Source organism: Lonchura striata, chromosome 1, assembly GCF_046129695.1.
Source record: "Lonchura striata isolate bLonStr1 chromosome 1, bLonStr1.mat, whole genome shotgun sequence".
Taxonomy (NCBI): Eukaryota; Metazoa; Chordata; class Aves; order Passeriformes; family Estrildidae; genus Lonchura; species Lonchura striata.
The window spans coordinates 12,741,597-12,763,684 of NC_134603.1; the positions used below are offsets into that span (position 1 = coordinate 12,741,597).

The 22,088-nt window shown below is 44.7% G+C and overlaps 1 protein-coding gene across 12 annotated transcripts in view; it reads right to left on the reverse strand.

Annotated features, from left to right (window-relative positions):
* ZHX2 (zinc fingers and homeoboxes 2) overlaps positions 1 to 22,088 on the reverse strand; it is a 74,972-nt gene that overhangs the window by 26,009 nt on the left and 26,875 nt on the right. For 3 of the 12 annotated variants that reach the window (XM_021546481.3, XM_021546479.2, XM_021546474.2), the window contains exon 2: positions 15,944 to 16,005. The exons of 2 other annotated variants lie outside the window; for them this stretch is intronic. The gene's annotated coding sequence lies outside the window, so the exon portion shown is untranslated. Of the gene's footprint in view, positions 1 to 15,943; positions 16,006 to 16,440; positions 16,500 to 17,536; positions 17,605 to 18,324; positions 18,483 to 22,088 lie in introns of all 12 variants that reach the window. 7 more of the 12 variants (XM_031504076.2, XM_031504077.2, XM_021546478.3 and 4 more) reach the window with 4 other exon arrangements.

The following is a 22,088-nucleotide window of genomic DNA, read 5'->3' on the forward strand; positions in this document are numbered from 1 at the left end:
GGCTGATTCATCCTTTAGAAAGGATGAAGAACAACTATCCTGGCACGTCAGGTTTGTTGCTTTGAAGATGAAACAATTTAGTGTTGGTATCAAGATGGCAGGAACTGGAGGGGGAAAAAAAAAGGCAACCCTGTCCAGACTGCCCTGAAATATCTTTTCAGGCTTTAGATGCTGAACAATAAAAGACCATCCATGGTCCATCAAATTTGCACTGAACAGAAGTGAGGTGAAAGGCATCTTTCCTTGCTCATTCTTGTGTGGTAGCTGAGCACTGCTGCCCTCCTCATGTCCCTTGCCACAGACATGCACACAGAGACCAGGGCAGCAAAGGAAGAGAACCACAAATTATATGCCCCACTGAAATGTTTCTGGATGGAATCCACACCTCATGTTTCATAGGACACAAAGCATAGCCTGAAACTTGTGAAAACAAAACTGCACAGCAAAAGTTCATAAAAAGCACAGGATGAGAGAAAGAGTGAAGAAAAAAGTGCACTCAGATTTAATTCAGATTTGGAGAAATCAAGAGGGTGTTGGTGAAGGAGGGAAAAAAAAAGTCTTTTTTCCTTGGACAGCCCCATTTCAAGATGCAGGTACACACATACACACAATGTGCATCCAGCTATATAAAACCAGCACATGGCATTGCTGTTTCCTTAGAGTGTAAATAGCATCAGGAAGGAAACACCTTTCAACCTGTCCCTCTGCTTGCTTTCAGTCCCAAGTGACTCATAAGAAGGGCTGTCTGAAGATGCTCAGTAGCAGGTCAATCTTTTCCAGCATGTAGAAGAGCTATAAATCAATTGTCTTAAAAGGGAAAAAAAAAAAAAAAAAAAAAAAAAAAAAAAAAAAAAGCAAATAAACCCCCCCCCAAAAAACAAACAAAAAAACCCCTGAGGCTTGCTGGGAAGAAGTATAAAATTGGGGGGGAAAAAGAGGTAAGATGATAAGATGAAAAGAACCTATAATCCCTTTAATGCAGCACTGAACTTCTTCTGAAGAGAAAGCACAGTAACGATAAGAAAAGGAAATAAAGGGAAAGAAGAAAGCAGCCCATTGACACTAGGTACAGATATTTTTTTTAATGGGCATTAGGTCAGCAGGGCATTTTCCACCTTCCCTGCTTAAACCAGAGCTCTGATGATGTTATATGTGTGATTTTAAGACAACACTTATCCTGGTGGGACTGTAAGTTTGTTCTGTGTATATGCATGCACATGGGTATTTTGATGGGTTTTCCTGAAGGGAAAGGCAATTTGTAAGCAGGTGATGGAAACAGCAGATGTTGGGTTGCACTTCTACTGATTTTGGGGTTGCTTAGAAGGGAGAGAGAAAGAAATCATCAGCAACAAAGGGCTGTAAGGACTTGGAGAGGAAGGGAAGAGGAAAATGAAGAAGAAACAACTTTGCCCTCAGCCTTGCGAAGTCCTTCGGAGTTTAGCTCAAATGGCCAAAAGAGCAGCCCTGCTGGTCTTGAATCCCACTGGGCAGGGGCAGCTCCCCTCTACCAGCAGAGCCCTGCTCAGGGACTCCAGGCTTTCTTCTCCCATGCCAAATGCACAGGAACAGCACTGACCCTCACTCCTGCCCAGTTTTTAGCCCAACCTCCAGGTCTGCCCATCTCAATTCAGAATCCTGGTCAAGGCAGCAATGATGAAACACATTTTTTCCTGTACTTTTGTTAGTCACTTGATGATTCACATGGACAAAGACACCACAGTCTTCCTCCTTCAAAAAGTCTACATAAAAAGGAAAGATCACGATTCCACATTCTGCTTTTCTTTCAAATTCCACAATGCTTTTCCAATCTAATTCAATAAGCACTGTGCAAACTAAGAGCCTGCAAGAGTTCCCAGTTAGCTGCTTGGCTAACACAGTGGAAGTTCAAGAAGATTAGTTAGAAGCTGAACTCAATGTTTAAAACACAGATTAGAGACAGACAGGTTTGGAAACTAACTCAGAGAACCATACCCTACAACCTCAGTAATCTCTGAAGTTGAATTACCACAGTTTTAGGATAGATTGCCATGATTTGATCATAAATTCTCTAAAGGTGTAAAGGATCCCTGGAGAACATCACCATTAGTGCCATCGCCAGTTCCTTACACACTTAGCTACATGCAATGCCTTCTAGTTGCACATACCCTAAATAAACCCAGAACAAGCCCAGATTCTGCCCATTGATAGGCAGCAGTGGTATTACCCCAGATGGTCACTGTTTCAGGAAACCTGAAGACTTGAAGAACATATGGCAGACCTGAAGAACAAAACTGAAAACATCCATATGTCTATGGGGAACCTCCATCACGTGCAGTACAAGTGTGTGCTACCATGGATGCTGCAGGGATTCACTTTCTCCTGGGCATGTGAAGCTGGGGTAGGAAAAGGAAACCCAACAAGAAGCTTAATCTTCACAAGCTGATGTAAGAACCACCAAGGAGTTAACAAATTCCAGTGTTTTGACTTTACAAAGGGCAAGATAGAAATAGGGATACATTTTCAAATTTAATTTTACAATCCCTGAGGATTATATTCCAGGAAATTACTCTTTTATGTGACTATCGTTACTGCATGACATTTTGGTCACATTATCTCAGAGTCCTTTTTGGCACATCTGTCAGATGGGATGCACCATACATTTAATGACATGCAACACTGGTTCAAATATAATTTACTACAGCAAGTTAAGAAAACCTTTTTCTTATGCTTCAAGTTACATCTTAACTCAGAAATGCCTTCACACAATATTCATTCAAATTGAAGATCTCCCATGTAGATTTCTGGAACTTTAAACAAGAAAAGAACACACACATACCCCAAGACAAGATAAAACTGCTTTACATAAATTAGAGAAAAACAAGATACACTTTGACTGCACTAAATCATCTCAATCCTAATACCTTCTCCAGCATTTTTGAGTTATTCATGCAAAGTCACTTCTCTGTGTGTTCCTAGGCAGGATTTCTATGGCAAGAAGGTTTACCCAGATCAACAGTTTTTCTCTAAACCACAATACCACTGCTACAAATCCAAACAAGCCCTACTCCTTGTCCCAAAGAGTTTACACACTATGTCCCTGCTAATATGGGAGTCAGGAGGACTACTAGATGTAAATTGCTTTGCAGGTAAAATAAAAAGGGTGTTTAATATTGCCGTCTTCACCAGTCAATATACTTCAAAGCTCTAATGTTATGGTAAAACATGCTAACGCTATGGTAAAAATAGCAATTTTGAGCAACAAGCTACATGTTCTACAATTAGTGGCTCAGGAGCAACAAGCAACACCAAGCATTACTGTCTCTGACAATAGCCTCATGCAGGCAAATTTGTTTTAGGGATAAACTGAACAAATTTCAACTCATGCAGCCAACCAGATTTTGCTCAAACCCTTCAGGCAATGAGCTGAGCATGCCTGTACCCTGCAGAGGGCAGAGACAAGTGGTAGCCACCAGAATGTCACCAACCTTGCAAAGGGAGGACCACCCTCCTGGACCTCCAATGGAACACTTGGGTTGGTTGCTGCTATGCTGAAGGTGCACAGAGCAATGTGGCACCCAACCTCTGATGAGAAGGGTCTTGGAGAAGGGGATAAGGGGCAGCAGAGGAACACCAGGCACTCTCAGTAACCCACTCAGGGAAGGATGCACAGACTGGCAGCATGCATGAATCTAGTCATGCTGTTAGCCACCTTTTTGATCAAGTGGAAAAAAAAAAACAACTCACCAAATTCACTCAAAGGAATACAAAGCCTTCCCACCCACAGCTTCCAATTGCCTGGAATAAAATCCAGCCTTTGTAAAGCAGACACAACCTAAATTTCCTTTGTGTTCCATTCTCAAATCTCCAACATTATCTGGGTCCGTTCTGCCATCCCAGCTGAGGCTCCCACCAGCAGGAAGAACCAGAGAAAGCCCCAGGACATACATTGAGATCTTTACAGAATGTCTTGGCCAGCAAACTGGACAGCTGGTTCCTTGGCTCAAACAGATTTGGGAGTATCTAAGAAGGAAAGTGCAGCTAATTACTTGAACTCTTTGAATATCTTGGTTTCCTGTGAGGTGACCCAGGGTTGTTCTGCCTTTCAGAGCTCTCAAGGCTGAGTGTTTGAGGAAAAGCAGAGGCACAGAGTGCTGCCAAGCTTAATCCTGCTAGAGTCCTCTGGAAAGTAAACCAACAGCAACCAAGGAGGCTGCACAGAAGAGGGTGGTTTCTCCTGGAAAGAGACCTGGTGCTCCACAGTAGTGGAGATGACACAAAGTGTGAGCACACTCAATAAACAGCTCAGGAGCCTCCACCTGAGCAGACACTACACCAGGACCAGCTGAGGCCACAAACCTGCACTGCATGGAGCAAGAGATAATGCATTTGAAATTTCATTTCTTGCAAAATTTCTACATTTGAAAGCAATACAAAAGAGCAGCACGTGTTAAAGGAGACATTTGGTCAGCAGCCAGTTTGTGTAACATGATCTTAGTGCTCAGGGGCTTGAGAAGGGGTCCTGTAAGGAACAACTTCTGGAAAATTGCAGAGTTGTGCTGTTGATGCTCATGATGATGATGTTACCACCACTAAGTTTACTGGTGTGTTTCAGCAGCCAGGGAATAGCACACAACACCTGAGCCCAGTGCTCCAATCCCCTGACACATGCCAGAGCACAGGACACAGACTGAGGAAGAGAAGCCACAGTTACCAGGTATCTGTCCATGCCTAGCCTCAGACACCTGATGGGCATCACTAGTATTTGCTGGCAGGCAAGTGATCTGTTGCAGAAGCCAGGTGTCAGAAACAGGGACTGTGATTTGCAGGGGTAATTCACCAGTTATACCTACCAGTTGCTTTGTTGCATGTTATTTTTATTTTTTATTTCATATTTGCTAAATGGGAAGCTCCAGTCACTGGCAGTGGCACAATAAGCCTCCTCTCACAGACTCAGCACTTTTGAGCAAGGAGAGCATGGAAGCACAAGAAGGGGGAGGTGTTAGGTATGAAACCAAGCCTCCATGAGCTTGAAGCAAACTAAGATACTGGAACGATCACATGGCTCTCCTAACCCTGGGATGCTGCTGAGAGATGCAACCTTGAAACTCTCAACCCTTATAAATGAGATTTTTCATGTTTATTACTTTTGCAACTAGCTTATGAAACCCTCAAAATAGCTTCTACTTGTTTTGCTACATAAATGCTCTCTGGAGTCACTTACCCCTCTACCAAGAGGAGCTAAATCACTGCTTCCTTTCCCTCTGCCACCACTGCAGCTTTTTGGAGGTCACCATCTCCCTTCTCTCCATTTATCCTGTCCCTGTGTGCAAAGCTTCGTTTGTACCAGATATATCACAACTGCAGAGTGCTGCTGGGGCCATCTCAGGGGCTGAGCACAGGGTTGTTTCTTTTTTTTCCTGGTTAGCTTCAGGCTTAAAGGACACACTGGAGCTGTTCTCTGCTGGGAAAGGAGATGAGCACAGCCATCCCCTCGTGCTTGCCAATGCTACCACCAGGGTGGCATATCATATCACATGCCAGGGGATGCAGACCTGACCCCCAGCCTACCCTGTCTCCTTCCTATGCTCGAAACCACTCTGAGGAATGCCCAAGGGTGATGAAAGTAATGGCAGGCTCTGGAAGGTTTACACTGCTTTTAACACACAGGGTGTACCTCTGATTTCACTGCCACCTCTGGCAGTCAAGGCTAGCACAAGACTACTGTATGCATCAGGAGTTTGTCCAAATGACACAGTTACTCATCCAGACTCTGATGGAAAGAGATGCTCAGAGACCCTCATGACATGGACAAAGCACAGCCTTCAGATTTTCACAGGCAGCAAAGGAAGGTGCTTTTTGGATCTTCTCTTACAAAAAAGGGGCAGAATTTCTACAGTAACAGATCAAAACTTACTGTTGCCACAGACAGCCCTACATGTTCATTACCACTGCAGAGATTTATTTCCTTTTGATAACATGCACCAGAAGAAACATATTCATAAAGAAGCAACACTTATTAATAAGGGTGTGCTCCCTTCCACCCCATAGGCACATAAGGGCTGCTTCTCACCTACTCAGAAGTGCTTTCCCCTAGTGCCTTGGAGTATTTTTAGAAGGCTGATCCTGGCTCACTGAAGTCCTCAGAAATTTTGCTACTGACTCCAGCAGTAGCAAGATCAAAGAAGAAAGCTGCTTCTCTTCTGCACTCCTCCAGTATCAGAGGGATGGCCTGTGCATGGCCACTCAGAGGGCTCTCTTACTGAAGGTAAAACCATCGGAGATGCTGAGGAATACATTCAGTGGAGCTGCAGATTTGAGCTCCAGGTGGAGGGAGCCCGAGGTGAGAGCTGGCAATGGCTCTTTGCACAACAAAGGGCACAGAGCACCTGCGTGCAGGAGCCAAAAACTCAGCAGGAAAAGCCCAGACTTTCATGCACATAGATTGTGGGGATGTAAAAACCCAAGGATTCATTTGTTTGATGTCCCACCTCCAGAGGCACCAGTTCAAGCTGTTATTCTGTTATTGCACCATGATTATTTTAAGATTCCAGACATCTGAGACTCTGCTATGGGAAAGCCTGGGCTGAGCTAGTGAGGAAGCCTGGTCTGACTGTCTGAGCGTAGGGTGGCAAGCAGGGCACCCCTTGGCCCACTGGAACCACCTGTGGTGAAAGGGCTTTGGTCCTGGCTCAGGTGCCGTGGGTGCAACTGCCAAAGCAAATCCTGGATGGTCACACAGGAAAATTTCCTGAACAGGACAGCAAGGTCACACCAAGTGGGGAATCCACTCAACGCTTTATGGAATAGCTAAAACAAAACCAACCCAGTCCCTCTTTGCATTCACATATTATAAAACAGCTAATATATACTCACTAGGTAAAATTACATATGTAATGTAAGTAACATAAACCACATTTAATCCAGTATTAATAACAAAGACAATAAATACAAGTCCATTCCCTGTCCTACTACAGTCACCTCCTCCAGTAGGTGCTCTTCCTGAGCATTGCCCTTCCCTACACAGACTCACAGCAGCTGCCCCAAGCACAGCAAGGTTTGATCCATCTGTTGCAAGCCTGGCTGACTTTCAGAGTATGGAAACACAGTGATAGTCTGGTTTGAGGCACGCAAGGAAGAGTGTGCTTGGATAAGTGCAGACAGGAAACGTGCCAGATTGTTTATACCTGAGTCATAACTAATGTTGACAATGAAAACTGAGTCAACGCAGAGACCACCACTGTGCTCAGTGCCTATCTACCCTAATGCCACTAACAGGGGAATTGGGACTAAGCACAAATTACCCATACAAAGATCACAGCTGTTTGGTGTTACACTCCTGGTGATGCCATACCCCTGCACATTTGCTGTTAGCAGACAGGAGTACATTCTCCCATACACAAGCAGACTCACAGGTCCAAGTGCTCCTGCTATCAAGACCATGGGCTCCTGATTTCCAACAGACATCTCCATGAGTGAAAAGCCACTGAGAAAACAACACTACCAAAAACTACTGATAGTAGCAAAAAAAAAAAAAAAAAAAAAAAAAGGAAAGGTCTGGAACAGGTGGAGATGGAACGTGCCAGGAAAGTTTACTGCAATTTTTGTCACTTCCAATCTCTCTCCTTCCAATTCACTGAACTCCATTCTATCCCTTGATGTTCTTGCTTATCAGCCAGGCATGGAAGTAGTGGTGCACCTTTTAAATCCACTGGGAGCAGTGAAGAGGAAAGCTAGCAAAGCCTTGTTTAGGTTTAAGTGTAAGGGATGAGGGCTTAAATAAGGGGAGAAGATCCCATACTTGGTTACATGGGGATTTGTGACAGATCACAGACTTGAAATGCAAGGTGTGTACATGGATCACACCAGAAAAAACCCAAAGCAAAACCCCACAAGCCTTGGGCTGCATTTTGGGGGAGTCCTTGTTACTGCAGCATCTATGAGTACCCAGCTGGCCAAGATGTGCCCTTTGCTCCCACACAGGACTTTCTGCCACCTTGGATCCACCCTTATCCTCAGGGGTGGGAAAGTCAGACCTGCCTGAGTGCACGTCACACCTCTCCAGACTACATGCAAGTCCCAAATTACTGTAAATTGAAAATCTGTATAACACTTTGCACCCATACAGGGAGGCTGAGTAGCTGATGCTGAGCTGAGGACCTGACAGGTAAACTCTCTCACAGCAGTCTGTGTTCACTGTGGAGCATATATTTCCCCTCATAAACCACAATACAACTCCTGTGCACATCTACCCAAACAGAAATACAGGCTCCCATCTCCTACTTTTCCTCCTCCTGATGATCCCAATTTCCCTCCTTAGGAACAGCTTACCAGACCTGCCACCCATCACAGCACTCAGGAGCATTATCCATCAAGGACTCCCCCAAATCACTCAGCACCAGGCTGCTCACCACAGAGACTCCTGGCACAGCCATCCCTCCCCAACAGCCCACTGTTCACCTCTGCATGCCTCTGCTCAGGGACAGGGACAGCAGAGCTGGCCTGACCTTCCTGGCTCCCCCATCTGCTGCCCTGTCAGTATTTTTGCTATCAGCCATAACCTGGGGGCATTTCTCCTAGCATGCAGCCAAGCACGATTGCTATCCAGCAGCACTTCTCTCTGTATCCTCTGCAAAACTGGGCCATATGATGAAAATTTCAGGTAGAAATGTTATTTCTGTACATTCTTGCAAGAATTTCTATTTCAGCTACTTAACCACTGCCTTTTGATATTCAGAAGAATCACCATCAACCAAACCCTTCCCACCTCCTCCCAAGGAACAGTTCCACAAGCTCCCTCTGGTCAGGGCATTTGGTTCAAAGCTCTCAGTCCCCTTTGTCCCTCTGAGATAGCCTGATCACATCTGCTAACATAGCAGTACTCACCTCCTCCACTCCACTGCTAATGCCAGCTTCATCCATCTGCTTGTCAGCTTCCCCCACAACAGCCACTGCCTGTCCCCACCCCATGCTGCCCCTCCAGCATGGCAGGACCTCCCACCATCCTGCTGCAAAGCCTGTCCTGGCTGCTGCCTTGCAAGCCCAGTGGAGACCCACATTTGCTATGAAAACATGAAAATTTGGTTTTTGCAGTGTACCAGGTCCTCGGTGGTAGAAAATAAAAAGGATTTCTTCCCAGACCTCTCAGGAAGCAGCAGCTGAAACAGGTGGCTGCAAGCATGTGCTGCTCTGTGGCTGTCACTACCTACCCAGAGACCCTGTTTCCATCACAGCTCCTGCCATATCCTGGGATCACTTTTGGATTTGATAAGGTTGCCATCAGCTAGCAGAGGGATTTAAAAAGACATCAAAGCACTTAGCAAGAAGTATGGGATGCAACTCAGAAGGATTTTTTAAGGAACTGCCTAACACACCCAAACTCTTTGGTGTATAACTGCAGCAATAATATCATCACTCTAATTTTGGTCATGACAACACACCTTCAATGTAACAGGAAGAAAAGCCTTAATTCTCTTCCTGGTTTGCTGGAAGAGTTTAGACAAATCTTTAGCACCTTAGTTTACATGCCTGGGGACTAGCTTTGCATATCCTTCTGAGCTATTAAATCCCAGATGTCCAGCTGTGAGCAACACGTAGCAGAGATTAGCTGTGCTGCTTTGGAAGGGCCACCTGACACTGTGTGACAAACAAGGACATCCTGCAGCCTGGAACATTGTTATGGACCACCTACAGAAATGGTATAGGTCATCTTTGGTCAGGGTGGCATTCCTCTTGCCTACTTTTTCCCCATCTAGTTTATGGCTCTCAGTTAAATGGGGAGATAGACAATTCTGAGGGCTATGCCTGTGACCTGACTCAAACATCTGTCCTGCCTCAAACATCTGTCCTAAAGCACGGTGAAACATTTCTGGAAATGGTGAAGTTTTTCAACTGATGCTGGAAGTAGTTAAGACAGCTACTCAGAACAACTGCTTAACTTACAGGCAGCTGGGGTGAAACACATCCTAATCCATCTCTCCAGTTTACTTTCATTCATTTATAAAACCAGGTAACAGCACCATCCCAGACTCTCTTCTCTAAGAGTGAGAGGCTGAGCTCATGAATCCCCAGGTCTGGGCCAGCCACCACACTGATGGAGGTACACACAGCCTCAGACCCATCTGCATAAGTCAAAACCCTCAACACCCTTCCCTCCCCTCAGGAAATAAAGGTGTTACTTTCCAAATAAGGTTTCAGTATAATATTAAGGAATGTGATGTGAATAGAGACAAAGTGTGCAATACTAAAGTTAATCACAGGAAATAGGGGCTGGAAGGGAATCCCATGAGAGCAACACATTTATTTCATTATTATATCACAGATGACATTAAGCATCCACTGAGTCCCTCAAGGCAGAATTCTTGCATAAAAAGCATCCCCATTTACCAAGTATGATAGAACCTGCAACTGTTCTATAAATAAAGGTTATTTACAAAGAGCTGTTAAATATTTATTTTTCTCTGGAGACTGAGTTCTCTGTTCATTTGTCTCCGCTGCAGAATCGTTTGGTATCAGGGAGCAGAGGAGCTCACCTAAAAAAAGACTAGGAATCTGTCCAGAGCCTGATCCGGACACAGCACCAGCCTCCTCCACAAGCTGGCAAGGAAAAGCATCCAACCTGACACAGAGGGAACACGAAGCAAACAAAACAGGAATGATCTCATTCGGGAGGCAGAGGTAGAAGGAACACCAGTGATACAGCACTGATTAATAAATGCTATCACACTGTTTCGTCCTTACAGGGCTGCCTTGGCACTGTACATTGAAAGAAGTGACAACCTTCAATTGTGAAGAGTAACTGCAGATTTGCATTACATTTACTTTGTGTCTTAGGAACAAGAATACATCTCTCACAACCAATAAATTAGTGATTTTTTTACTTTGGTTTTTTTTTTAATTGTTTAAAGCTGACAGATCAGAGTGGGGGACACATGACATAGGCTCAACCGAAAAAAAAAAAACCATGGCTCTGGAATACACTTCACTGCTAACCCTTTGTAGTAGTAATTGTAATAGGTCTTACTCCAGCTTGCCAAAAGCTGTTTTAATTAAATATTAAAAAGCTATTTGTTAAAATAACGTTTCCATAGCAACTAGAGAAAGCTAAAATACCCTGGCGCTTCTGACTCACAGCATATTAATCAACCACCAGCTATTATATAATGAGCACCTCCCTGCAAGCACCAGCAGGAGCCACGGCACCGAATGCCTGAATCCAGACCAGGCTCTGCTCGCTGTGCTTGCTGCCTGCTCCCAGCACAGGCAGGCCTGGGGACTTACCTGGGCTCAGCCCAGGAACCACATGCCCAAACATTCTGGGGAAGCCATGCTGGAGTCCCCAGGGTCAGTACGTCCCTGTGGGGGCACAAAGGGGGTGGCACTGGGCAAGGAGATGTTCTGGCGAGGGCCACACGGATGGTTGGTCCCCACATGCCTGCAGCAGTGAGGGGCTGAGGTGGCTCCTTCCCAGCAAGCCCCAGCCACCTACCTCCAGTGCTTGTCTTGCAAATGCACTGCTCATACCATACTGCTCATCTATTTCTGGATTTTTTTTTTTACATGATCAGAATTATTTTTTGTAGCAAGCACCTTCCTACTATTAGGCCAACTGTGCAAAACTGAAGGAGTGATTAAATCAGGGACAAACAAGCTCTGCTGCTCGACCAGAAAAGCTTATTTCACAGATTCAAGAAACAAAGCAAAACAAAGAATGGCAAACAACCACTCCCCCATAACATCTAATGCCCCCAAAATATGAAAATACCCTCCTATACTCTATCCATGCACCACAACAACAGCAGCCTCAGCCATCCAGCAGATAAAGCTGCCTGACACTGGCCCTCACTGCCAGCCTTTGGGAGGCTTTGCCCCAGGGACACAGCTTGTGTTGAGGCAGTGAATGTCTCCCATTGCCTTGTCCATGAGGAGCATCACCATAAGGTCTGAAGTGCTGGGAACAATTGCAGAAAGGAGTTGAGCAGTTGAGGCCCGAGCAATATAACCTCAGGAGAAGAGTACTGGGACAAAGAAGTGCAGCTACATTGGTCAGATAGAGTTGGAAACCACCTTCCTCCTCCTCAGTGACTCAATTTTTTGTTTTTAAGCCCACTTCCTCCTTTTTTCCCCAATGGAAAATAAATATCTAACCACGCAGTTATTAACTGAAAGGAATGTGATGAGTATTACAGCATCTGAATATTATAGCTTTGGTTTCCTGCTGCTTTGTTTGGGTGTCAGAGACTGTGGCTATGACAACCACAAGCAGTTATTGGACTGATGTCATTTGTGACATCATACTTAATGGAAAAGAAAAGGAAGAAGAGACAGTATCAAAAATAAGAAGAATGGAGCAAGATCCCAAAGGACCACCACACTAGGGCTGCTGGAGAGCCAGGGAGAAGCAATCCCATTCTTACCAAAGCCCAGGCAGCACTCAACTCTTGGGAAAACCTGCCCTAGGCTATGATATGAACTGCAGATTTCTCTCACCCCTTCTCATCTTGGAACTCTAATGGAAGCTTTTGGCTGAGCCTCATCTCCCCTGACTAAATTTCTCCTGCTCTCCAACCAACTTCTCCTCCACATCTTTATCTTTCAGTTTTAATAGTATTTTCACCCTTTTCAAAAATAAAACAGTCTGTCCAAAATTTCCAGCCAGTTGCCTGATTGAGGACTGGGAGAATGAGTGTTGATTTTGTGAGGAGCGCACTGTTTGGAGAGGTGGCTTTGCTGGTGACAAGCACAAGTGACAATTTCAGGGCTGCCACAGCTAGAGCCCCATCTCTTGCCCCATGTAAGAGCAAGGAGGCAGCACCACTGTTGCATTTGGCAAGGTCATTTCTGTACGTAGTTCTGGCATCCCTAACACACTGTTGTCATTTTCTCTGCAGAAAATGCTTGCAAATTCACTGCTCAAGCTCCAAGAAACAAAAATAACCCCAAATCCACCTAAATCTCATCTGATAAGAGAACAGTTTACTGCAACAAGTATGTATTTTTTTTAAGTTATACATCCAGAAGCCTTGACATAAGCGAGTTAATTTTTCCAAGTTACTATTGCCCAAAGGACTGTTCCTCTGTCCTTCCTGCTCCCCCACCAGACCTGCTGTGCTTTTGTAGTCCAACACTGCAGCCTGCCCTGGGCATCCTGCGATCTGCAGCCACCTCACCAACCTGTCCTGACACAGAGCATCCTGTGGGGTGGGACAGCAGCCACACAAGCACCCACCAGCTGAGGATGCTTCTCCCCAGGCTCCTGCAACCTGAAGGAACCCCCTCTGCATCCTCCCAGGGCTTGGCTCCCCACCAAGAGATGACTCTTCCTTGCAGAGAATAAAACTTCATCAGGTGAAGTCTGCCCATAATAAAGTGGGTATTGCTATTAAACAGCAGGACAGAGATGCTGCCTTACACAGGGATGGTGAATTAAAGCCTAATAGGTGAAGCAACCACCACTCACAGCTTGCTCATAAATGTCCTCAGGCCCACTCAAAGTGGCAGGAGCTTCCAAACAGCTCATAACACAGCTCTTGGTCAAACCCCCTCTGTGAAATGTCAGTCAGAGCCCCACACTGCCACCCCTCACAGGGGACAGGCACCTCTGGGAGCAGCCACTGGCAAGATTCACCTCCAGCTGCTGGGGGTCAAACAGAGAAAGGGAAATGCAAGAAAGCCTCTTTTTCCTCCTCTCCATCAGCTCTCTCATAGAACAACTGAAACATTTTGCAGGGCATACTGCTAGAGAGGACAGAGAGAGCAGACTTAGAGGAGCCAAATTCTTCCAGCTCTGGGATTTCCTGAGCTTCCGAGCAGGAGGCAAGTTCCTCAGTCAGCACTGTCCCACTGCAGCCACCTCGTGCTCCTCAGCTCCTGTCATGCAGCCAGAGTGGGATAAGACAGGTAAATGGGAACTTCCAGTCTCCTTTCATTGCTGAGCTGGGGCTGTGTCTCGCTGCAGTAACTACAGACCCATCTGAGACCACACACCAGGTGCCTGGGGAGCTTCCAAGGAGGCCACTTTTGGCTTTATCTCTCATCATCTTAACACAGCTATAATATCTGAGAGGCACCTGTGGATTACATGCCTGTATCAACACTGCTGTTTACTTTGATTTAAGAACACAGACATCTATATGTAACCAGCAAGTCCTCTGAAGAGCAGGAGCAGGTCTCCATGTTCCTTTGTGGATCCAACTACCACAGGGGTGCATTAGGATGTAGATTCACTAGGTCCTGAGAAAATGCTTCCCAGATTTCAACACTGCCTAGCTAACAGAAAAACAACCGGGTTTTGGTTCTGAGATGAGCAAAGGGCTTTTCTAGGATGTAGATATACTTTGAGAGACACAATACATACAAGGCACACTTCTGCTGAATTTCCTTCATTTAAACCGGTATCTATTAATCACTGTGAAGTCAACACAGCTGTAAAAAAAGAGGCCAGAGCCCACCCTGTGCAATGCTTTGTAAGTGACTCAGGAAAAAGAAATGCCACAGCTCAATTAGCAGGTCTTGTGTGGCAGCCTAAACACCAAGGAGTTAGAAGAAAACATCTGTGAGTCAAAGGAAGAATATGAACCATGGGCCTTACTGAGGGAGATCAAGACAATAAAATATCATAATTTCATATCACATCCCTTTTTTTCTCTCCAGTAACTGCACTCATTGCCAGCATCCTTCACAAAACGCTGAAAGAAAGATTCAATTTTTTTGCTTACCAGTTTCTGAATGCTTGATAGGTGTTTATTAGGGAATTTTTACCACACCTTTACCAAACATGGATGGACTCGGTTTTTCTCCTTTAACAAAATTAGTCCTTTCTTTTTCAGACTGAGTGCAATTTGGGGGTTTATTCTGCTCTAGCCCAAATAGATTTTTGTTGTTGTAACAGAAAATAGGCTTAAGCCACTGAAGTGAAAATAGAAACAAAACTCTGCTGATGTCCAAGTAACCATAGATTGCCATCACCACAAAAGAGGGTAAAAACAGGACAGGAGTTGAACTGATTATAAAATGCTCATAAAATCTGAGCATTTATTCTACCCGTATTCTACCCCTCTACTAATAAAATTTACTTACAGAAAGCAACAAAGCCCAGAACAACAGCATCCAAATTTTAGTCCTGTTATCCAGCCTCAGAGCAGAGAAGCTGCCTCAGGAGCCCACACTGTGCCAGGCACACAGCCAAAGGCTCCAACCAGGATTTCCTGAGGTTCCTTTAGAACAGCACTGGCCCACCTGGAGAGCTGCAGACCAGCCACAGCTGCTGGAAAATCCCAGCCCACACCCTTCAGCAATGCACAGGGAAAGGTTCTAGGCCAGCTGCTCTTCAAATATACATTTTCAGGTTTGTTTTTGTTTTTGTTTTTTTTTTAATATACATATAAGCTCCTGGCTAAGGTCCTTTGAAGCAAGTGTGCAGGTGTCTCCAGTGATTTAAAACTTCCTTCAAAGCTACTTTACCACATCAGGGAAGACCCAAATATTGGATAGTTTCCTATTGTGATGACAAGACTGTGATGTTGACCATGCACACAAAAACATCACAGTCAATCTGTGATTGACTTTTTCCCTTGGAAAAGATGCAAGCTCACTTCCCAAGGAATGCCTCAACTCTTCAGCAAGATTCTGTCTTTTCATAGCTGGTAAAGCTTGGAATCAACAAACAAGATTCAGATGGTGCTAATGGTCCATTCTGCTAACCATATTCCCAGTTAAATGCATTCATGTGGTTTGTATCTGTAGTGAGATAATTATTCAGCCTATGTGGTAATACAATGCTGACTTTATTTTGTGGGCTGCAAAGAAGTACCAAAGGCACTCAACTGGTTCCAAAAGACTGTATTTTCTTTCTGTAAACATTTCTTGCAATGTCTTTATAAGAAAAAAAAAATAGAAGATTCTCCTTCTGTTTGGGCAAGCTTGGATTTCTCATGTAAAGGAAAATGGAAAAAAAAAAGCTACTCACTCACAGCACTTGATTTCTTACATCCTGGAAATCTCTCTGAAGGTGAACAGTACTTCTGATGCCTACAAAAGTGGAAAAAAACATGTAAGTCAGGGAGAAAAACAAAAGAGAAGAAAATAGCAACCATCCCTTCTCCTTTACAACTGGTAATTTAGTTTTTTCACCAGCACCAGGAATGCCAGCAGGAATTCCAGCAATTCTCTTTTCCACTGACCATCATTGACAAGCAATTTGAAAGATTCGGTCCTCCAGCCCTTTTACAGTAATATAATGAATGTTGGGAGCCTCTCAAGAGAAAAAAAATCCACATTTCTTAGCCCAAGCAGACAGTGGAGAGCACTCACACTGATATCTTGAGATATCACCACTGTGGTTTGCTCTGGAAATACCCACAAAACATCTGCTGCAGCTGCCATGTTCCAGAACAAACTTTTGGCTATTGGGAACTTCTACAAAATGCCATCAAAAGTGTCATTCTCCTCCTTAAACGAACTCACCTGCTGTCTCCCAAAGCTAAAGTAGGTTTTCCTCATTTTTGCTTTATTTTTTTTTTTCCCTAAAAAAACAGGAGAGGAAGATTTAGCTTCATCAGCTGCAAGAACAGAACTGAATAGAAAAATATTCCCCTTTGGCAGTGGCTGTATACACACCTAAAAAACACAGTGCCTGCAGGTCTGCAAGAATGGCTAAAGAGATAATAAACAGCCAAGGGTCTGCTCTGAGTAAAAGAAATACAAACAGAAAACCACCTCACAAGCCCCCCAAGAAAAGAGGCAGAAGCTTATTGATTGCTTCAGTAGGACTGTCAGCACAACCTGCACTTTCAGCTTAAGCTGAGATATTTGGGTTTGAAACTCCAAACTCCTGTTATCTGGCCCCAGGAAGGTTGACTGATAAACCCAAAAGAAAGCACTCGGAGTCTTTTGCTGCTTCCCAGCAGGTTAGCTTGATATTTTTTTGGATCTTTTCAAGGGAAGATATGACTTGATTTCCTGAAAGAGCACACTGGCTACTGGAAGATCTGGGAAGCCAGAAGTTATTACACAACCATAGCCGTATTTTAGGAGCTTAGGCTAGAAAAAGCTGCATGTTTATTCACAGATAAAAGGGAAACTGCTTCCCGCTTTGCTCCATCTAAGAGTAAGGCAAAAAAATGGTAGATCACTGAATTGTAAAAGAGAAATAAAACACATGGGATAGCTGCAGATTTTGTGCTATTTATACCTTTGGGACCAGCAGGCCACCTTCTGCTGCTCTTCCACCCTCTTTTGGGTCAAATTCTCCATTCTCACATGGTAGGCTTAGGATGATGCTGTTTCTGTATTTAATGGGTTTAGTCCAGTAATATTTTACTAAAACTGCTATCTGAAATCCTGCTTTTTCAGTGCTGTGTCCAACACACAACAGTGACCCTACAGCTTGCCAACAGAACCAAATCCAAACCTATGAATAAAATACTACTAAAGAAAAAGAAAATCACCTACAGTCCAACACATCCCTGTCCTTCCCCTATCTCAAACCTCTGCTTAGAATGATAAGTAAAATAAATATGTATGTGTATGGTGCTGTTGCTTGTTTGGAGTGCGTACTGACCCTCACAATTTTTGGTACTTCTCCTAAAGACCCAGCTGGTGAAGCTTCTGCAAGGATCTTTTCCACTTCTGGAAACATAAAGCAGAAAGAAATCTTCAGGGTCATTACATCCAGTCCCTTGCTCTTGTAATCATTCTGCACGATCCTCTTCAGAAAGTATGCAAAAAGTTTCTGCCCCTCACGGCTATGAGAATATGATTTGGGTTTAATATAACAGCTCAGAAACAAGTTGGTAATATATGTGTGTATATATATACACACACACATACATATTTCAGATCTTTCAAATTATTTCACACTTCTGGGAGATCTGCTATTGCTTTTGAATGCTTGGAGTTAGGCAACAGTGAAATGAAGGAGTCACAAACATGTTTCATATAGAAACACCAACTTTTTTCAGCAGGTAGGTAATTACTATTGAAAACTCTTGTCTGAGTTTGCTTGTCTTGAGCATCTCTGCTGTAGGCAGCTCTTGAGCAGCCTCCCATGGGGACATGCTTACTCCAAGGCAGCATAAGGCAGGAGAAGCAGCTTTTCCTTGCCATGAAAACACCACTTTCCTGGAATGCATCACAATGCTGGGATCAGGCAAATTCAGACCAGACCTCCCCTCTGCACAGGAGGCATTCATACAGCCATCACCATTTCACCTACATGAGCTGTGCTACCTCAACAGCCACAGAGTAATGGAGAAGAGCTGGGGAGATCTGTATCTGCTGGCTCCCGTGTGGTGTCATGGTGAGCACATGTACAGAACAGTTAATGGTGCTTTCTGAGTTACCACACACCTCCTGGTTGACAGGAATTGCCTGTTTGTGTGTTTACGTGGCCCACAGCATGCAGTGAGTAACTCCAGCTATCCCAGCCAATCTTCATTCTCTGCACACTGAGCAGGAGACTCAGCCACCAGCTGCTTCATCATTCTAGATTCTTTCCAAAAAAACATCTCATGGCAAAACAAAAACAAAACAAACAAAACGGCTTTTACATACTTTATAAACACCAGCATTCCACATGGTTTCTGCAACCCAAACACTACAGCACAAACCACCTGAAAATGGGATTATTTTGCTCTATTCATCATGGAGTTTTTTACAAAAAAGAGAGATTGTCGAAATATCTTCAGAGAGCTAAAAGCTAAATCTTGAGCTGCTTTTACAACAGGGAAGAGAAATAATGGTACTTTTTAGATGCTTGACAGACAAGTTCCTTTGAGACTCTCTCAACCTACAGAAATTATCAATTTTGCAAAAGCGTATTTTACAGAGAGAAACTGAATTGGAAGCCCCGAAAGCACTTGCTTTCCCAAGCTGTGCTTGAGATGAAGGAAAATAAACCCCACACTCCTCTCAACTTCTCTTCCTGAAGATGCCAGTTTGGTGGTTTAAATCCTGGGGTCAGCCGAAAGCATCCCCATGGAGCAGGTCATGCCAACTCTCCAGAGCTCCACCAGCTCTGGTGTTCCCCCCACAGCACTGCTGATCCCCTGACTGCCCCAATGCCCCAAACTGGCGGTACAGGCAATAGGTCAGGAAAAACCTCCCTCATTAAGCTAACATGCCCAGATGTTGCTTTCCTTTGCTGCTGGCTCAGCGAGGCAGGAATACAGCAAGCCCAGGATGCAGAGTGGGGCACTGGCAGCCACCCACCATGTCCCTGCTCCTCACTCCCTGGTGTTTGTATCATACTAGGCATTTATGAACTTTTCAGTGTAGCTTACACCTATATTTCCCAAAAAAACACCATGATCAAAATTACCACCTTAGCAATCTGAATTACTTCTAACAGCAGACTAGCAATGCCTTCTATCGAGTTAAATATGCACAGCTGTGCTGGAAATGGGGGGTTTGCAGCCTCTCAACTGCAGACTGTTATTACAGCATGATTAGCAGATACAAATGTTCTTGAAAGTCATTTCTCTCCACACACTGAAAATCACAGTTATCCCAACAGATCCCAAGAGCCCCAACAGCTCCTGGCTGCTGTTCCAGTCCTTGTTAAGCATTCACCAAACCTGGCAGAGCGCAGCACCATGGACTAACATGCCCATGAGCCTCCTTGACTTCAACACCTTTTCCTAAAACTATTAAAATTAACCCATCCCTGCCCCCATCCCTACAACAGACAAAATACAACTGAAAGTTTACATCAAAATCCTAAATATGCAGTGAAAAAGCCACTAAAAACTCCCAAAGTGCTCTGGGGTCTCTCAATAAGTGCACACATGCTGTGCAGACAGTGATGCTCGGACAGACCACAGGGTATCTCCCACAGCACTCCAGCCCCAGAAGTCCTATCCCTCTCTCACTTGGCATACAGCTGTCCTTCTCCAGCCCTCTGAACAAAGCTTAAGAAGAGAGGGGTATTTCCACCCCACACTAGCTGCTGCTGGAAGCCCCTGAGCTCCCCTGGAAAACCACTGGTGCTGACCAGCAAAACACACAGCAGGAGGCCCCTCCCAAGAGTCATCTTCTCCACCTCACTGGTGTGATGACCACTTGCACAAGGTTCTTACTCATGCTGCACATTTCTCAGGGATCTGTGAGCAGAAGCTGTCCCAGACAGTCAATCCAAGGCTGCACCATGCTGCAGCTCTCCAGTCTAAACTTCCTCCAGGAAAATTTCTATAAACTACAGGAATAGACTAAACCCCTCTTTGCAATGCCTTCTTGATATTACCAGCTGCTTTTGAAAATATTACAAAGCGTAAAAATAAGTAAAGAGAAAATAACAGTAAAATGAAGAGTAAATAAGATCAAAACCCAAATTAGCTGTCTTAAAAAAAAAAGGGAAAAATGGCATAGTTTTAGGCACATTTTCACTGTGCAGCACTGTCCCAGAAACTATTCCTCCCCTCTTAAGAGATTTAGAAGATTTCAGAGAATATGTTCTCTGCCAGGCTGAAACTGATCTCACGTTCCTCTGGAGAAGCAGGAGTGTGATGCTCCAGGGAAGCAGATGGCTGAGCCTGGGCAGCCATGGAGGCCACCATGGCCCGACTGCCACCCCGGGGACTGCTCCAATTCCTTGGGCACAGGCTCTCAGGGCCAGGTTGTGCCCATCCATAGCTCTGCTTGAAGCTGGTAAGAAGTGGTATGGCTGCTGGCAGCAGCTGCAGTTGGCCTTGGCTACAGGGTGAGACAGGGGCTGGTGGGGGTCCTGGTCTGGCTTCCCTGGCACTAGACAGACAGACAGACAGACAGACAGACAGACAGTGATCCTGCCACTTCTCATCTCAGTGCTCTCTTCAAAAATTTGGAAATGAACAACAACATTAACCCCATAGCCCCAGCATGGGGAAGTGACTATCCACTTCCTCACTAGGATCCTACAGCCTTTCTGCACCTCACTTTCCAAAGCCAAGTCTAGTTCATGGGGAACCAGAGCGCTGAACCAGAATGAAAGAGAATGGGAAAGCATTGCTCCAAGTGGATTATATTTACTTTTCAACACATCCCCCAGTTGCAGATGTCAGCACAGGGAAAGGTATATTAGTTGCTTTCCTATCTCAACTGTTCCTAACTTCCTTCAACAAATCAAAGTGTTTTCTTGAAGGGTGAGAAATCTCAGTCTCATACTATTTTAAATTGGCAGCAAGGGGTTTATACCAGGGAGAAGAATGCTTGATTGCGTAAGAAAATTCAGCCAGAGAGAGAAAGTAATGTCCCGTAGGGTTCTGACTATGAAAAAGTTCATTATTCATTTATTTGGCTTTTAGTAAGGTTAACTATTTCACACTATTCCTCTTAACCCTTGCATTTCAGACTGTCACCCTCTGGTTAGTTACCTACATGCCCATAGTAACGAAGGTGTTGGAAAACAGTAGTTGCACCCCTCCTCTGCCAGGGCCACGACTGAGAACTGTTTTCCAACACAGTGGTTGCTGCACTGTTGTTGGACACTTTTTCTGCCCAACATATGTACAGCAATAACTTGTTATTTTTGAACAACAAAGCTGTGGACTGTTAAGCTGTTAGTTAATTTTCAACACCATGGGATGTCCCCTGATATAGTCACAGAATAATTTATGTTGGAAAGAGCCTTTATGCCAAGTGGACCACTAAACCACTTCCCTAAGTACCACATCTACATGTCTTTTAAGTACCTCCAGGGATGGCGACTTCACTGGACAGCCTCTTTCAGTGCTGTTTTCTGACCACCCTTTCTGTGAAAATCTGTTTGCTAATACTCAATCGAAATCCCCTGATGCAAATGTTACCTGGGAGAAGAGACCAACCCCACCTGGCTACAGCCTCCTTTCAGGGAATTACAGAGAGTGATGAGATCTCCCCTGAGCTTCCTTTCCTCCAGGCTAAACAGCCCCTTTCCCAGCTCCACTGCCCTTCTCTGGACAATCTCCAGCACCTCACTGCCTTTCTACAAGTTGAAGGGCCCAGAACTGGACACAGCACTCGAGGTGTGGCCTCACCAGTGCTGAGTTCAGGGGAACAATCCCTGCCCTGGTCCTGCTGGCCACACTGTTTCTGATCCAGGCCAGGATGCCATTGACCTTCTTGGCCACCTGGGCACACAGTGGCTCATGTTCAGCCAC